Below are 15394 nucleotides of genomic sequence, written 5' to 3'. Positions count from 1 at the left end.
CCTTATGGATGGATATTCTGGCTCAGTAGCTCCCTACTACCCACTTGCTACAAGATATGAACAAGGGCCTGGGGCTGCCTCCTAGCGGGGCGGGCACAAAGCAGTCCAGAACGCAGAGCCAGCCTTGACCTGGTTTATCATACGAAGCCCTGACTGTGGAGCCTCTGGCTATTCTGTTACCATTGATATGTTCTCCAGGATGAAATTCTGACTCATCTCTGTATCTCCTTTCCTGCTACACACCTCCACCTCAGGTCCCATGCTTTCTGGTTTCTAATTCTCTTCCTCAGGTCCCTTCTAATAGGTACCAGGACTTTGATTAATCAAGTGCGAAAAGGCATATTAACAAAAAAAAAATGGCTGCCAGGAGATAGTTTGTTCAGAGGAGGTGATATGACTTTTTTTAGCGGTGAGCATTAACAGTCACTTATTCATAACACTTTGAACAGTTATGATTATCTGTATTAACCATTGTTCACTGCATAAAAGAAGCTTCTCTGACCAAGTCTGAGAGCAGCACAGACCTACTGATATAAATATATACTTATATACAGGACAGTTTGCAGCATAACTATTTAGTAAAATAACAATAGCATGTCCAATTTGTCAACAAGAATCCTGCAAAGTGGAAAGGAATGATATGAAATGCTGTCTTCAGAACATACGAGAATGGCCTCACCATAAGCTCACAGCAGCTGTGATTATCTGAGCAAGACCTCATAAAATCAACCAGTAACAACGGTTCTAACATGGATGAGAGAGAGACTCCAAAGACTTCACCCTATCAGAAGAGCTATTAGCTCATCAGTTCATGGCTGTTGTGATAAAACAGTAATTTTTCATTGGGGGTGTGGGTCCTGGTGCATGGCCCATGATCTAGTGAGGCCTGTGTGCATATTGGCAGTACTAATTGGACTCAGAAAGAAGAAAGGAAAAGAAAAGAAGCAGGAGGAAGAGGAAAAAGAGAAAGAAGAGTAGGAGAAGGAAGAGTAGGAAGAGGAAAAGGAGGAGGAGGAGAAGAAGACAGAGGAGGAGGAGGAAGAAGAGGAGGATGAGGAGGACAGAAGATGACATAACAGCAGCAAAGGACATGAACTTGGAAGGGAGATGTGTTGGAGGGGCATCCAGAGAATGGTAGAGGGGAAATTGGGTGTCAATATGATCAAAATAAATTGTGCATAAATATATGAAATTCTCAAAGAATAAGTTTAAAATATTGTCTTAAATAGTTGATGAAAGTCTTAGAATTAGTTGCCTTTAATAAAAACAAATGAACAAGATATGATTAATGAAACTTCTACTTCTTCAAGCACCCTAGGTAGGCCACTCTCAAGCATGTCGATCCCCTGGGGGTAGTTTATTTGTTACTCTCTTTGTTGCCATGACAAGATTCCTGACAAAAGCAGCTCCATGGAGAAAGGAATTATTTCAGCTGATAGTTCTAAAAAAATATGAGGAAACATGGTTTCTCTGGAAATCATGGTTGGAGAAGCATGTGGCCAAGAATCATATTACATATGTACTTGGAAAGCAGGAAGTGATTGAAGCCGGTGCTCAGCTCTCTTTTTTTATTCAGACCAGGTCCACAGCACAAAGAATGGTATCACCCACATTTAAGGTCTTTCTCTGTCAGTTAACCTAATCTATATAATCCTTCTAAGACATGCCCAAAGGCTGTCTCTTTGGTGATTGTAAATCTCGTTAAGCTGTCAATTACTATCAACCACCACAGGATCTCAGAATTCTCCTGGAAGTTGTGTCTCTCGGCCCTAAACACACTTCAAGATTAACTGGAGAGCTTCTTTTAAAAAATGCTAACTTTCTAGCCTCATGCTGGACCAGTTGAGTCAGAGTTGTAATTGCTTTAAAACGTTCCCCAGACAGGCCTGTGGGATGAGTGCTGAGAGATGCTGCCTTTCAATGGTGCTGAGCTAAGCAGCTGGTCCTGTATCACTTGGGAGTCATCACCAAATGGTTTGCTGTGGGCTTAAAATTTACTGAACGTGTGTCTGAGTCACAAGCACCTGCATTCCAGAGACATGGAAATTAATGGCATCATCTTGTCCTCATGGGTTTCATCACAACACGGATGAAATAGGTCGTGTTAGTGGAAAAGTCTGTTAACCTTTAGGATATAGCAAACAGAACACTGTGCAGGCACAGAAACGTAGCCAGTCTTAAAGGACCCTGAGGAGGAGTCAACACCTGAACTGGGTGTAAAAAGAGAATATAGTGAAGCCAGTGAGAACACAGACAGAGTAATTCATGGGAAAAAAATACAAGAATACCCCCAAAGAACATTCAATCCAGTGTAAACACCTGATAAATTATGAAGTCTACAAGTAAGGCTAGGGATGATGTAGGGGTCATGGTAGACAAATGGGGACTTGCTGCAGAGACTGGATAGATACTGGAGGTAGATAGCACCTCTGAAAAAGTGTCAAGAAAAAAGAGTAATGAGATCCCTAAGTATTTTACTTTGACATTCTAGATATTCTATGTATACTTATTATAACAAGAGCTAGGACCTAATTTATTCCTCGCACATATCGGGTTGTTTTCTGCTCACTTTAGTAATTCAGTTTACATAGCTAAAGTCAGGCACTATTGCAGGTGTGCATCTACATAACGGCGAACAGTTAAAACTCTTGGTCCTCTGGAAGTTTCTAGATTATCAGAGGAGAAAAACAACCATAATAATAATTAAAGAAATGATGAGAGGCCAATAGGTAAAATAATAATAAGAAAGTGGAATGTTGAAGTTCTGGTCCTTTGGTATGTCAACTTCTCAAAGCTACAGCACCCTAATATTTAGTCAAACACTAACCTGGTGTTACTAGAGTGCTGACTGTAGCTACATCTCCTCCGTGGAAGAAGAAACTACCTGTGAGCCACAGCATCTACCTTCTGCCTGTGAGCTCCAGCCTGCCCTTCCCAGCAGCCACTCAATGGGTTTCCAACTTATCTGGCCAGTCTCTACAATCCTATAATATACTCCTTACAGTATATCCATACATAAAGTGTACTGCTTCTGCTTCTCTGGCAGAGCCCTGAGTGGTGTACCAGAAAACTGCTATTTAATAGGGAAGTGCAGATGAACCTCATTTATGAGGTGATAGATGGAGAAGAAACCAGAGACAATGAATAAAGAGTAAGTAGATGAATAAATAGGGTGGGTACAGGAGGAGAGGAAGAATTCCAGACAAATTAACAAGGCAATGCCATCCTTCCAGTCCTTCCAACAATATTGTGATAATATCATCAAGAACTGTGACAGGTCTGGAATTTTTCCCTGCTTGCTGAAAAACAAGTCAGCTTGCCACACATAGTTGCTGCCAGAAGATTCTAGGCGCCTGCATCAGAAGCATGGGTGCTATTAACCATGGCATGCTTGGCAACAAGAATTCCATTCATGCTCATATCAGGTCCCTTTGCTTCCCCACATCCTCAGAAAGAATCTCAATATTACAGCTGAGAAACCCAAGCTTCCGAAAACCCGTCTTTTACTATGACTACCTTTGATCTTTCAACCTTTATCTAGCAAAAATGTTACATTTGCTATACTGATCTGATATCAAAGCTGCTCTACCCAGTAGTAGAAAACACTGTATTTCTCACATCTGTTTTTATACATAGGTACACAAGCATTTCAGAATGAAAGCTCACAAGGGCTGCAGGTCACAGAACCTATAGGAAAACATCTCCCAGATAAAAACCATAAGGCACAAATGGTATGAATGCTTTGGCTGAAATCAAACAGCTAGTAAATGAAGGGTGTGTGTTCATCCTCTTCTCCCACTAAAATACCAGAAGTCCCAGACCAAAAGTGAGTAAACAATCACACAATCAGATCCTGGAAAAGTGCTTAGCACTTAAATAAGTGCCCCCCAAAATAATGTAAATGAATAGAATGATGTCTGGGGGAGTCTCACATAAAAGACAGCAAGGATGCTTCTTGTTTGCACAAAGCTGAGATTGTGAATGCCTTTTCATACATGTGAGCATTCGTGCGTGCGCGCGTGCATGCGTGTGTGTGTGTGTGTGTCTGTGTGTGTGTGTGTGTGTGTGTGTGTGTTTCTGTAAATATACATATATCCATGCCCCTCAAGTGCTTTTATTATGGTAAAGCAATGAAATCAGATATTTTGACCAAGGAAACAAGAGAACAAAATAAGCAAAAATGTAAGCGAGTGTCTCCTGAATGTTTAGTGACATCAAATTCATTTCTCACAAATGTGTGACTTGCTAATCACTGGTGCTTGTGAGGAATCAGTCTTGAAAAAGAGCTGTCCTGGGTCTCTGTATTTACATTCAGTAAGGATATGTGCAGTAAAAATAAGAATCAAAGACGAGGTGTGCCCTTGACCCTGGTGCCTTCCTGTCTCTCTTGATAACATCTGCTTAACTGGATTTTCAGGTTCAAAAATTAGAGTCTCTAGACACTTTCATCTGCTTGCTGCTACACCTACCATTTCTTGATGAAATAAAAGATGCTATGATTTTCATTAAAGAATGAGATTTAAACTATCAGTGAGTTTCTTTTACAATAATCTTCTTAAACTAAGATAAACATAGAAATGACACTCTACCCCCCTCAAGAAAAAAAATCATAAAGCAAGGAAGAGCTTACAGAGGAAAAGACCACATTAGCATAAGGAACGTGAATTTGGTTCACCCACTAGAAACTATTTTGAAAGCTAGTTACATTGCACATAGAACAGCAAGTTCTTGAAGTCATTTCACTTCCCCTACCACTGTCTCCTCCTCCCCAAAGGAAGAAGTTGAATTAGATAAAATCTCAGGTCAGCTCTGCTACCTTAGCACAAATGAATGAAAGCCCTTGAAAATCTTATTTGTCCATATTTGCTAAATGTTCATTTCTTCCAAAATTCCTGTGAGACTCATATAAAATAATACTCTCTACAATAATCCGGATCCCTATAGTCCAAAGAATGTGTGTCTTTCTGTCATTATAACTCTGAATTCTCTGTAGCAATATGGCCTTGGTAGCAAAAAGAAATACTAAACCCCAAAACTCCATGTCACAAACAAATGACAGTAATTGAAAGTGTCACTGAACAGTGGCATTGGTCATATCATGTTGTTATATACAGACTATGAGAGAAATGTTAGCTATTATATTTTCATATTTTTTGGTATGGCTTGTGGTGAAGGCTTGGTTCAAGGCTGGTAGTATTGAGAAGTGATTGGATCATGAGGTTGCTTGATCTAATTAATGTATTACACCATTGACGGAGTCATAATCTGATGTCACTATTGGGAGGTAATAGAAACTAGGAAGTGAGGTCAGGTTACAAGAGTGGGTCTTTAAATGATATATTTTGTCTCCTGACCCCTTTTGCCCGAGATTCTATGAGGTGAACAACCTCTTCTATCACATGCTCTAACTGTGACACTGTTCTACTCCACCATACTCCCCTTGCAATGGAGTCAGCCAAGAGCAAGCTAAAATCAGAAGCCAAAATACATCACCCTTCTCTCAAAGTTCCTTATGTCAGATATATGCTCACAATACCAGAGTTTAACACACCCATACTAAGTGTCATTGGAAGTCCAGACAGAAGATTCTAAGATAGGAACAGGCATGACACTTGACATTTTCAGGTAACACTTTTACTAATTATTTGGAAAAGAGGCCAAGGCAAGAGATTGAGAAGTGAGAAAAAATCCAGAAACCAGCATCATTCTCTGGGTGAAAAACTGTAGTGACCAGGTCAAGCATGATATCAAAAGACACAAGTGAGTAGGACTGAGTGTTTTTAGGAGATGAATTAATATAAATTTATGTTAGGGTAATGTCAGGGTTATGGGCAAGGTGGGTCGTGGATGAGTCCTGAGCTTTCACTTGTGAGCAACTGGTCATTTTTTGAGTTAAAAAAAAGTTATAACTGAGAGGGAAAGTCACATTCTATTTTAAACTTTCTTGATTGTGGTGACAAGACACCTGATATGAAGTTAGAAGGGAGGGTTCACTTTAGCTCATGGTTTGACAGAAAAACCCATCATGGTGAGAAATGCATGGTTACAAAAAACAAAAATATAAAAGGCTCTCAACTGCAGTGGCAAAATTTGAAGCTGCTTGCTCACATCTGGGCAAAGTGGGAAGCAGACACAAGCAAAAAACTCAAGGCCTGCCAAACAAGTGACTTCTTCCAGAGATGCCTCACCTCCCACAGGTTATTGTAAGGAATGATTTAAATCTGATATGTAATAATCTACCCCTGGCTTCTGTCAACTCATAGCCATTTAACAATGCAAAATTCCTTAAGTCCAAAGTTTAAAGTCTCCGCAGAAATAAAAATTTAAAAAAAGAAATAAAAATTCTAAGGCTTAAAGTCTTCTTAGAGACTCAGTACAAACTTAACTCTGAGTCCCTATAAAACCAGAGAGTCCAGTAATGAGACATGATTTCTCTCTTGTCGAGCAGACCTTACATTCAATTAAAGAGCTCTTGATTACTGCCAAGGTATGCATATGCTACTACAACCTTAGAGATACCATGCCATACTCATCATTGCTGTGCTTTATAGGCATCAAAGCTGGGTAAAACTATAGCCAATTACCCCAGGGCTAATGGAGTCAAGGATCTTAGAGGAGATCCTACAACCATCACTTACTAAACAGCATAATCACTAAGTAAATTATAAGTATCTGTCTTTATACCCATAGATAACTGTAGTTCTAATGCCTCATCAAGGAAACCTCTCCTTCATTTTAAGATAATCAGTGACAGTTACAGAAAACTACTAGCAATCAAAATGTAAAATTGTAGAATGCAGTCCCAACTGATAACTTCTCCAACACAATTCCTACACCTAAGCCTAGAGATCATTACAGAAGAGGCAGTGAAAAGACTCTAAGACACAGAGGAATAGGGAGTTTTCTATGAGACTATGTCTCTTAGAAATGTCAAAAGCTATACCCATAAAGTCTCACCTACATGGATGTCTGAGCATGAACAAGGACAGCATCAATAGGCATGTTAACATGGACAGGGAAAAGGCTCATGAGGCTGCAATCCTTGACAAAGAACTACAGGCAACTTAGGAACACTGAAAAGAGACTAGTCTTCCCCAGGAAAGAGCACACTGACTTGTTATCTAATACCATATGGTCAACCTAGAAAACAAATACATACAAGTAACATTATATAGACTGAGCAGGTGGTATTTACATATTTTGGGATTCATATGCACACATGAGAGAGAGAGAGAGAGAGAGAGAGAGAGAGATTGTAGTAATAACAAATGTAACAAATAAAATGAAGCCATGAATTTTAAAGAAAGCTAGGTGTGTCCATGGGAGGATTGGGAGTGGAAAGGGAAAAGAGAAATAGTTTGATTATAATCTCAAAACAAAAGAAAAATAAAATAAAACCTCAGGCAGTTTGTAACATAATAAATACACAACATCACAAAGCAAACACTCCCATTCCAGCGGGAAATACTGGAAAGCCAGCAAAGAAAGGTCAGACCAAAAGCAGACCAGAATCAAGCAAGGCAAATACTAACCTCTGCAACAACATGTCAAGTATCTGCGTCTTCTGATAACATCATCAATACTCCAATAGCCTGTATATCACTACCTCGCCATCTCTGTTACCTGTGTCTCCCTTTTGAGATGGGTCCACTCCATCCCTGAAGCACTCCTTAGTGAACATCACATGTTGTGGACTCCTCCAAATCCTGAGGTCTCCATTACAACATAGGTTTCATTTTCATATCTCATGCAATGGTTTCTCATGGCCTCATTGCAAGGAATCAAATGCTGTCCCACATTGCCTGGCTCCAGATTTCTAGAACTTTGGTGTAAGCTGCCATATCTCCTTATATTGAAATTTTTATATCTGCTCAAGTAGCACTATGGGGATGAGGTGCCTGGAAAACATTCAAGTAGAGTTTAAGTTGTTGAGATAGTATTGAAATAAAAATCCGGGTCTAAGACAAAAGGAAAGCTGGATAATCAGAATTAACTAAGGTATCTGTAACTGTTCCCACCGAGGTATTCATGGACTCTAAACCTCTGAAACTATAAGCAAGCCCCAATTAAACTGCCTTATTTTATAAGGTTTCTAGATCACTGTGTCTCTTCAGACCAATAGAACAGTAACTAAGAGTCCCTTAAAATAAGGACTGGAGTAGTTTTGGTGGGTGTGTTAGATTTCATGTTGAATGGATGGAGAAGAGCTTTGGAGATGAAGGAGTGGAAGCAACTTGTGTAGATATACCATTCAAGAATCCTGAAAATGGGAAAATAAGAGAGAGGAATAGAGAGTAAATGTGAGCAAAATACATTATATGCATGTGAAATTGTCAAAGAATCAAAAACATTTTTAATTAAGAATAAAAACATGATAATCTAAAAGAAAAGAGTTGATACTACTCATGCAGCAACTTGAGGGTCACGTGATGTTTAAGGGTCCTTAAAAGGATGCCAAAATAAATAACAGATTAAATAGATAAATAAAGAGTAGGAGCCAGTAGTAGGGAGATATGGTTGAGAAATTGAAGTAGAGTGCACTTGGGAACCTTGTCTGTGATCAGAGTATCCACATGAGGAATGAGGAGAAGAGAACAGAGCAGCCAGAGAAGAACTGCAAACAGAAGAAGAAGGGTTAATCATATCTATGTCTACATTGCCCTTATAGGAACCTCTTCAGTTAATCTTGTAGCATGAAGTCTGGAATCCCCTCTCCCATATAAGGAAACAAAATTGCAAATTGGCTTAAGGTATCACTACAAGCCCATATAAAATATTAATAGTAAAACCGGGATTGACCCTGAGTCTTTAGTCTCTAAACAGAAAATCCACCTTTTTTCACCTACCCTCCTCACCATCCTTATCAATCTTCAGTCTGCCTTCCCATGTCCTCCCTCTCTGCTCCCTTTCTTGTCTCCCGCTCCCTTTCCTGCTGTTACCTGCTTTGAATGCAGCTCAGGTTCCGTTGCAAAATCAATCCTGGAATTAGTGTACTGAAACCCCATGGCACACATTTTTCAGCTTAGATTTTTACATTCTATCAAAGGACAGATTCACCAGCAGATTAAAGCTGTTTGAAGCCTTCTGGAGTTTTATGCCTGGGTTGTTTGTACTTAGCGACCTCTCAAGTTCTGGATGTTAAAATGTGGCTTCTCTTCTTCTTTTCAATTTTGTTGACAATTTCCATTAGAGCCCTGTTATCCCTCTGGATTGCTTCAATATGAAACTGTGTTAGAGGTTAAAGATTGCATTTGCCAAGGTTGGAAGCTGACTTCAGCTTCTAAATGCAAGACTTCACCCTAAAGACAGGATTGCCTGTGCTGTAAGTTCATTTACACCTGGCTTCTGCTGTGACTTAAATATTCCCCAGTGTTCAAGGGTTGAAAAGTTGTTCTCAGGTGCAACAGTGTTGGGAGGCAGGTCCTAACAGACGGGATTCAAAATGGTATCACGGGAGTAAGTCAGGTATTATGAGTAGGTTTGTTTATTAAAAAACAAAAACAAAAAAAAACCCTCTGGCTTTCCCCTCTTGTCCCTTCTAACCTTTCGCCTGTCATCTTCCATCACACAATGAACATTTATACTCATTATAAACAGCCTAATGTCAGATGTTGTTGATTTAGATCTTACATCCGCCCCCAAGACCATGTATTACAACAATTCTCAACCTTCCTAATGATGTGACCCTTCAAGACAGTTCCTCAGTGGTGACCCCAACCATAAATTATTTCATTGTTCCTTTGTAGTGTAATTTTGTTACTGTCAAGAATCATTATATAAATGTTAGGTATACAGGATATCTGATATGCAACTCCCAAACAGGTCGAGCCCCACGGGCTGAGCAGCGCTGCGCTGCAGGTTTGGTCACCAGCTTTTGACACTGTTGAGAGGCAATGTGGAGTCTTTAACAGTGGGATCCAGGAAAAGAAAGTAAGTTCACAAAGAGTGTGCCTTTGAATTGGAACCCTAGCACCTCTGATTTTTTTTTTTTTTCTTTGCTTTTTGGCCACTATGAGGAGGGCAGCTTCTTCTGCCACTTAGATCTGCAGTGGTACACGGCTTCACTCCACACCTAGAAACAACTAAGCTAAACAACCATGGACGAAAGAGTCCAAAAATATGAGCCAAACAAATCTCCACTCCTTAGAGGTTGGATGTCCTGAGTTAGATGTCACACTGGCAAAGCTAACATTGCTGCTCTTCATTGTTTATAGCACTGAGACTCAAACCTAGAAGACCGTGCTAAGCAAGAATGCCAACATTACCATCTTAACTACAAACTCAATCTAGGTACTAACAATATACTACTACAGCATCAAAGTCAAAACATTCCTCTTCCACTAAAAGGAAACTGCCACCATCCTTAAGAGAGGATGACAGACAGTAGGCATTAAATAATTCAACAAAATGTCTTTCATGTACAAAAGGAATGAAAGTATATAAATGAACAAGAGTGTAAATGAGGAACAATTCACTAGGCTACATTTTACTTGAAATCTACTAGCAAAAAAAAGGTTTAAATGGGAGTCTGAAATTTCATAAACTCTAAATATGTCAAGTTCCAACAACCTCATTAGCATAAAATAATATGCTAGCCAATTCATTTTGGGAGGTCTAGTGGAAAACTTTGCTACAAATAAATTATTTGAATAAAAAGATATCTGCTTCATTGTGTTAAATAGTACTCTCATGTCCTAAAGTGTTAGAGATAGCCCAAGGCACTTTAAAGGACCTGCTCTAAAATCATGCTGATGTTTAAATAGAGACGGAAGATTACCAGGACAGAGAATTGCACAATGGCATGAAAAAGCATGCAGGAATTGAATTTTTGAGGCAGATTCCAATCTACCATGTCCAGACTATAGGACTTCATGCCCAATGTTTACCCTTGATGTACTGTCTTCCTTCTTTTCTGAATGAGAGGAATACAAACAATAAAACCTCTCTTAGGATTGCAGCAAGTTACACAAAAGTGGTCACATAAGCATCCATTAAGAGGTAGACATTACCAACCCCAAACTCTTAGAGCCTGTGCATCACTATGTTACTGCTCGATGCTATTTGAATTCTTAAGGTTTAAACATGACACAGTAGGCCTTGGAGAAAGCAGTTGCCATCATCTGACCTCACTCTGTGCCCATCTCTTTCTCCAAATACATAGATTTCAAGTGCAGATTCCAATGTAACATGGAGAGATCTCTGAGATGGCAGTCTTCTCTATGGATTAAACAGCTGAGGGGAGGAGGTTCCCAATAAGAAAGGCAGGTAGCTCAACAGCTTACAGTCAATTACCATACTTTCTTCATCCTGTATTTCCATGGCTAAAGGTGAGGTGAGTGGGCCATTTGGAATGGGCAGTATGGCCTGATAGAGCAGGATATACTTAGAAATCTCACTTAATGGGAAACATCTGATCTCTGATCATTGCCCAAGACTTATTGAATCTTCCTTCCCAATAAGCCATAAGGAATAGAATGATGGATCTTAAACTAAACATGATGATAAACCTGGTAAGTCTGGCAATATCTAATACATGAATACCAATGAGTACAAAGTTGTGTGTCCTAACCAAGGAACCCAATTAGAGTGTTTCTATGAGTTGCATGTGCTTACTTTCTTTTAAAAAAGAAAAGTGATTTCAATCATCAACTAAATGAGTCTTTATATTTACCTGGCTCAGCACAAAGTATGAAGGGAAATAAAGCTGTTCAAACTTGTCAGTGGCTTCATGGGTTTTATAAATAGTTTAAGAGCCAAAAAGACTTGAAAACTAGTTAACAATAAAGCAGATACTAAACAGATGTTACTGAGATGAACAGAGTGAGAGGAAAGGACGCAGGGTTCCTCGCCCTCCTCCACGTCTGCCATGGCAATGCCACAGAACAGCGACGCGGACGTTGGGCGCGGAGCCGTGAGGTTCAGGATACCTTTTTATTCAGAGCTGTAACATGTGCATTGGGGGAAAACTTTCCCCTCAGAGCTGTTAACATTCGCTTTGGAGAAATATTTCCTCTCAGAGCTATAACACTCACTTTGGAGATATCTTTCCCATCAGAGCTGAAACACATACAGGGTTACTTACAGGAATGTAGGTGAGAAGTTTACTTAACAGGAGCAGAAATGATTCAAAGACAGTTGTAGTATCAAAGCCCATACCAGCCTGGGTAACATCACCAAAATATGAAACCTGTGTGTAGCACACTACACATCCGTGCAGACAGTTCAGCTCATTCAGGAGTGTCATTTCCAGGTGGCTAGTTGTTCAGAGACTTTTTCAGTCCACTTGTTTTGTCTTTATTTCTTCTAGGTGGTTTGGCTGGTCTCTAAGCTGGTCTGTTCTCAGAATCTTCTTTGCAGCTTGGTTTGTCCAAGAGACTACTGTGAGACTCCCAGTAGTCTTCACTGCCTGTATACCTTGGGGAGGAAGGGTGATGAATCTGATCAGTTTCATGAACTTTCTGAAGCAATTTAAGTTGTTCATGTCTTAATGGGCTTCTGGAAGATGGAATGTTTTAATCTCAGAAGAAACTGCTAGGCAATCACTTTGTATGGAAATTACTGGTGGAACTTTTATAAATTGTATGTTTCTGTCCACAGTCTTAGTGGTGGGTGTAGCCGAAGATGATTTAGGTAGGTTTAGATATGGGGAAGGATTGTGGGAGAAGATAACAGGGAGGTGGGCAGTGATTGGGATGTAAAGTGAATAAGTAAAAAATAAAATTAAAAAAAGAAATTGGCTTTTTAAGTTGCTGAAGTGGGAGTATTCTTAGGTTCTGCAGCTTCCTGAAACAAATATCAACTTCAGTGACCAAGAGGGAGATACCATTACACCAGCTTTACTTCATGGCTTTCAGCAAGCAGAAACTGCAGGATGTCTCTACCAAAAAGCCAGTCCTTCCATTTGGAGGCCTGACCCCTGGATACCACCATTTGCACCACCCAGGTCCAGTATGAATGAATTTACTGCCGCCTGTGAAGCAGCAGGAGGATATGCCTGAGAACTGGGAAGCGGAGTGGGCAGGCCCCATCTTGTATCCCAATCTGTGGAAAAATTGATAGCGTTGCTTCTCCAAAGACCCAAGGGACCCACTGGCCATGGCAGGCAGCCATCTACCGGAGGACCAGTGGTGTACATGATGGTGGTCTGCACAGAGGTATGTGGTTCTTGGTCTGCAGTGGTGCCTTGATGAATGAGCATACTGTGGTTGTAGCCCACTGTGTGACTGAGCTAGGGAAGGTCACCATCATCAAGACAGCAGACCTCAAGGTAGTCTTGGGAAAATACTACAGGAATGATGATTGGGATGAGAAAACAATCCAGAATTTATGAATTTCTGATATCATTCTGCACCTCAACTATGACCCTATCCTGTTTGACACTGACATTGCCATCCTGAAGCTCCTAGGCAAGGCCCGCATCAGTACCCGTGTCCAACCTATCTGCCTGGCTACCACTAGGGACCTCAGTACCTCTTTTCAGGAATACCACATCACTGTGGCTGGCTGGAACATCCTGGCAGATGTGAGGAACCCTAGCTTTAAGAATGACACCCTACATTATGAAATGGTCAGGGTGGTAGACTCAATGCTTTGTCAGGAACAACATGAAGACCATGACATTCCAGTTAGTGTCACTGACATGTTCTGTGCCAGCAAGGACCCCAGTACTCTTTCTGACATCTGCACTGCAGAGACAGGGCACATTGCTTCTTTGTCCTTCCCAGGCCATGGCAGACGTGGAGGAAGGCGAGGAACCCTGCGTCCTTTCCTCTCACTCTGGGAGCGTAGGCTCCAAGTCGGGAGGCAAGAAGATGTTCTCCCTCAAGAAGTGGAACGTGGTAGCCATGTGGAGCTGGGACATTCGGTGCAACACCCGCGCCATCTGCAGGGTCCAGGTGATGGATCAGGTGATGGTCTTAGATGTCAAGCTGAAAACAAACAGGAGGACTGTGTTGTGGTCTGGGAAGAATGTAACCATTCCTTCCACAACTGCTGCATGTCCCTGTGGGTGAAACAGAACAATCGCTGCCCTCTGTGCCAGCACAACTGGGTGATCCAAAGAATCAGCAAATGAGAGGTGGCAGAGGCTCTCCTGGTATGGTTGATGACCCTGGACAACCTTGCCAGCAAGTTACTGGACAAAGACTAGACACTCCAGGGGATTGGTCCTTTCAGATAGAGAGGATGGTGTGTGACCTTTGGGACTCATCCAAGGCATGGTTTATCATTTTGTCTGTTTAGTTTTGTGAACTTCTCTACAATTAAGATAATTTAAAACGGCCTTTTCTATCTCTGGTGTGTGTATGATACGTGCTGCTTAGAAGAGCTGGAAGAGAGAGAACACCAGAAACTGAATGATCTCTGTTGTTTATCTGTCAGTTCACAAGGGCTGAGAGAACATTGTGTTCACCGAAGACCATTGTTTGTGTTTATGCTTGAGGGTTAAAAAATAAATAAAAGAATGTTACAGTAACAAATAAAGTGCCTTGAAAAGCTGACTCCTGTCCTCTGCTCCTGATACTTTCTGTTGTTGAGAGAGAGGCAACCCGTGGTATCTTCATTTGCTATAAATGAGGCTTGGGCTCAGTGAAGAAGGTAAATACAGTGTAACTGTCAGGTAGACAGACTTTGTCTCCTGACTTCTCCATCTTTGACTCCTCAGCAAGGAAGCCTGGACCTGCACTCACTTCACTGTTCAACCACTTAGTTTTTTAAAACTTCTTTAGAAGTATTTCTGTTTCTGGGAAGATTGTATTGTGTGTTCTGGTCAAAATATTAGTGGGAAAACGCTTACCAGTATAACATTGGAGTTCATTATGCAATGTTTTAATAAATGAAATATTGTGCTTTGAGTTATTAAATTTTGACCTATACTCTTAAACTATTAAACTAATTCATCAAGTAAATAATTTGAAAAATTAAAAAAAAAAGGAAGGTATCCTAGCAGTTAGGAGCCAAAGAATATCACAAACTCACACCACACAGCAAACCTCACACAAAAGATTTACTGGAAGGGAAAAATCCAGAAGGCTAGCCAATTCTGCTTGGGTGAGAAGCAACAGAAAACTTGAGCAGCAGACTAGCTTATACAGGGTTTCTTGGCAGTGGGTTATTCCAGGATGAAAATTTCCAGCATGGGTATCTAAGTTAGGGTTTCTATTGCTGTGAAAAGATTCCATGACTCTTACAGAGAAAAACATTTAATAAGGGGTGGGTTACCATTTTAGAGGTTTAGTTCATTGTCTTTATGGCAGAAACCATAGCAACATGCTCGCAGACATGGTGCTGGAGAAGGAGCTAAGAGTTCTACATCTTGATCTGCACTCAGTAGGAGACCATGTTGAGCTTCTGAGGTCTCAAGCTTTCCTCCAATGACACACCTCCTCCAACAAAG

At 40.6% G+C, this 15394-nt stretch overlaps 1 pseudogene; it reads left to right on the top strand.

The window, feature by feature from the left end:
* Positions 1-13659: 13659 nt before the first annotated feature.
* On the top strand, positions 13660-14094 carry LOC117713108 (RING-box protein 2 pseudogene; annotated as a pseudogene).
* Positions 14095-15394: the final 1300 nt, after the last annotated feature.

Source organism: Arvicanthis niloticus, chromosome 7 (assembly GCF_011762505.2).
Source record: "Arvicanthis niloticus isolate mArvNil1 chromosome 7, mArvNil1.pat.X, whole genome shotgun sequence".
NCBI lineage: Eukaryota > Metazoa > Chordata > Mammalia > Rodentia > Muridae > Arvicanthis > Arvicanthis niloticus.
The sequence above is the reverse complement of the archived record's forward strand: the minus strand, read 5'-3'. Positions and strand labels throughout refer to the sequence as shown.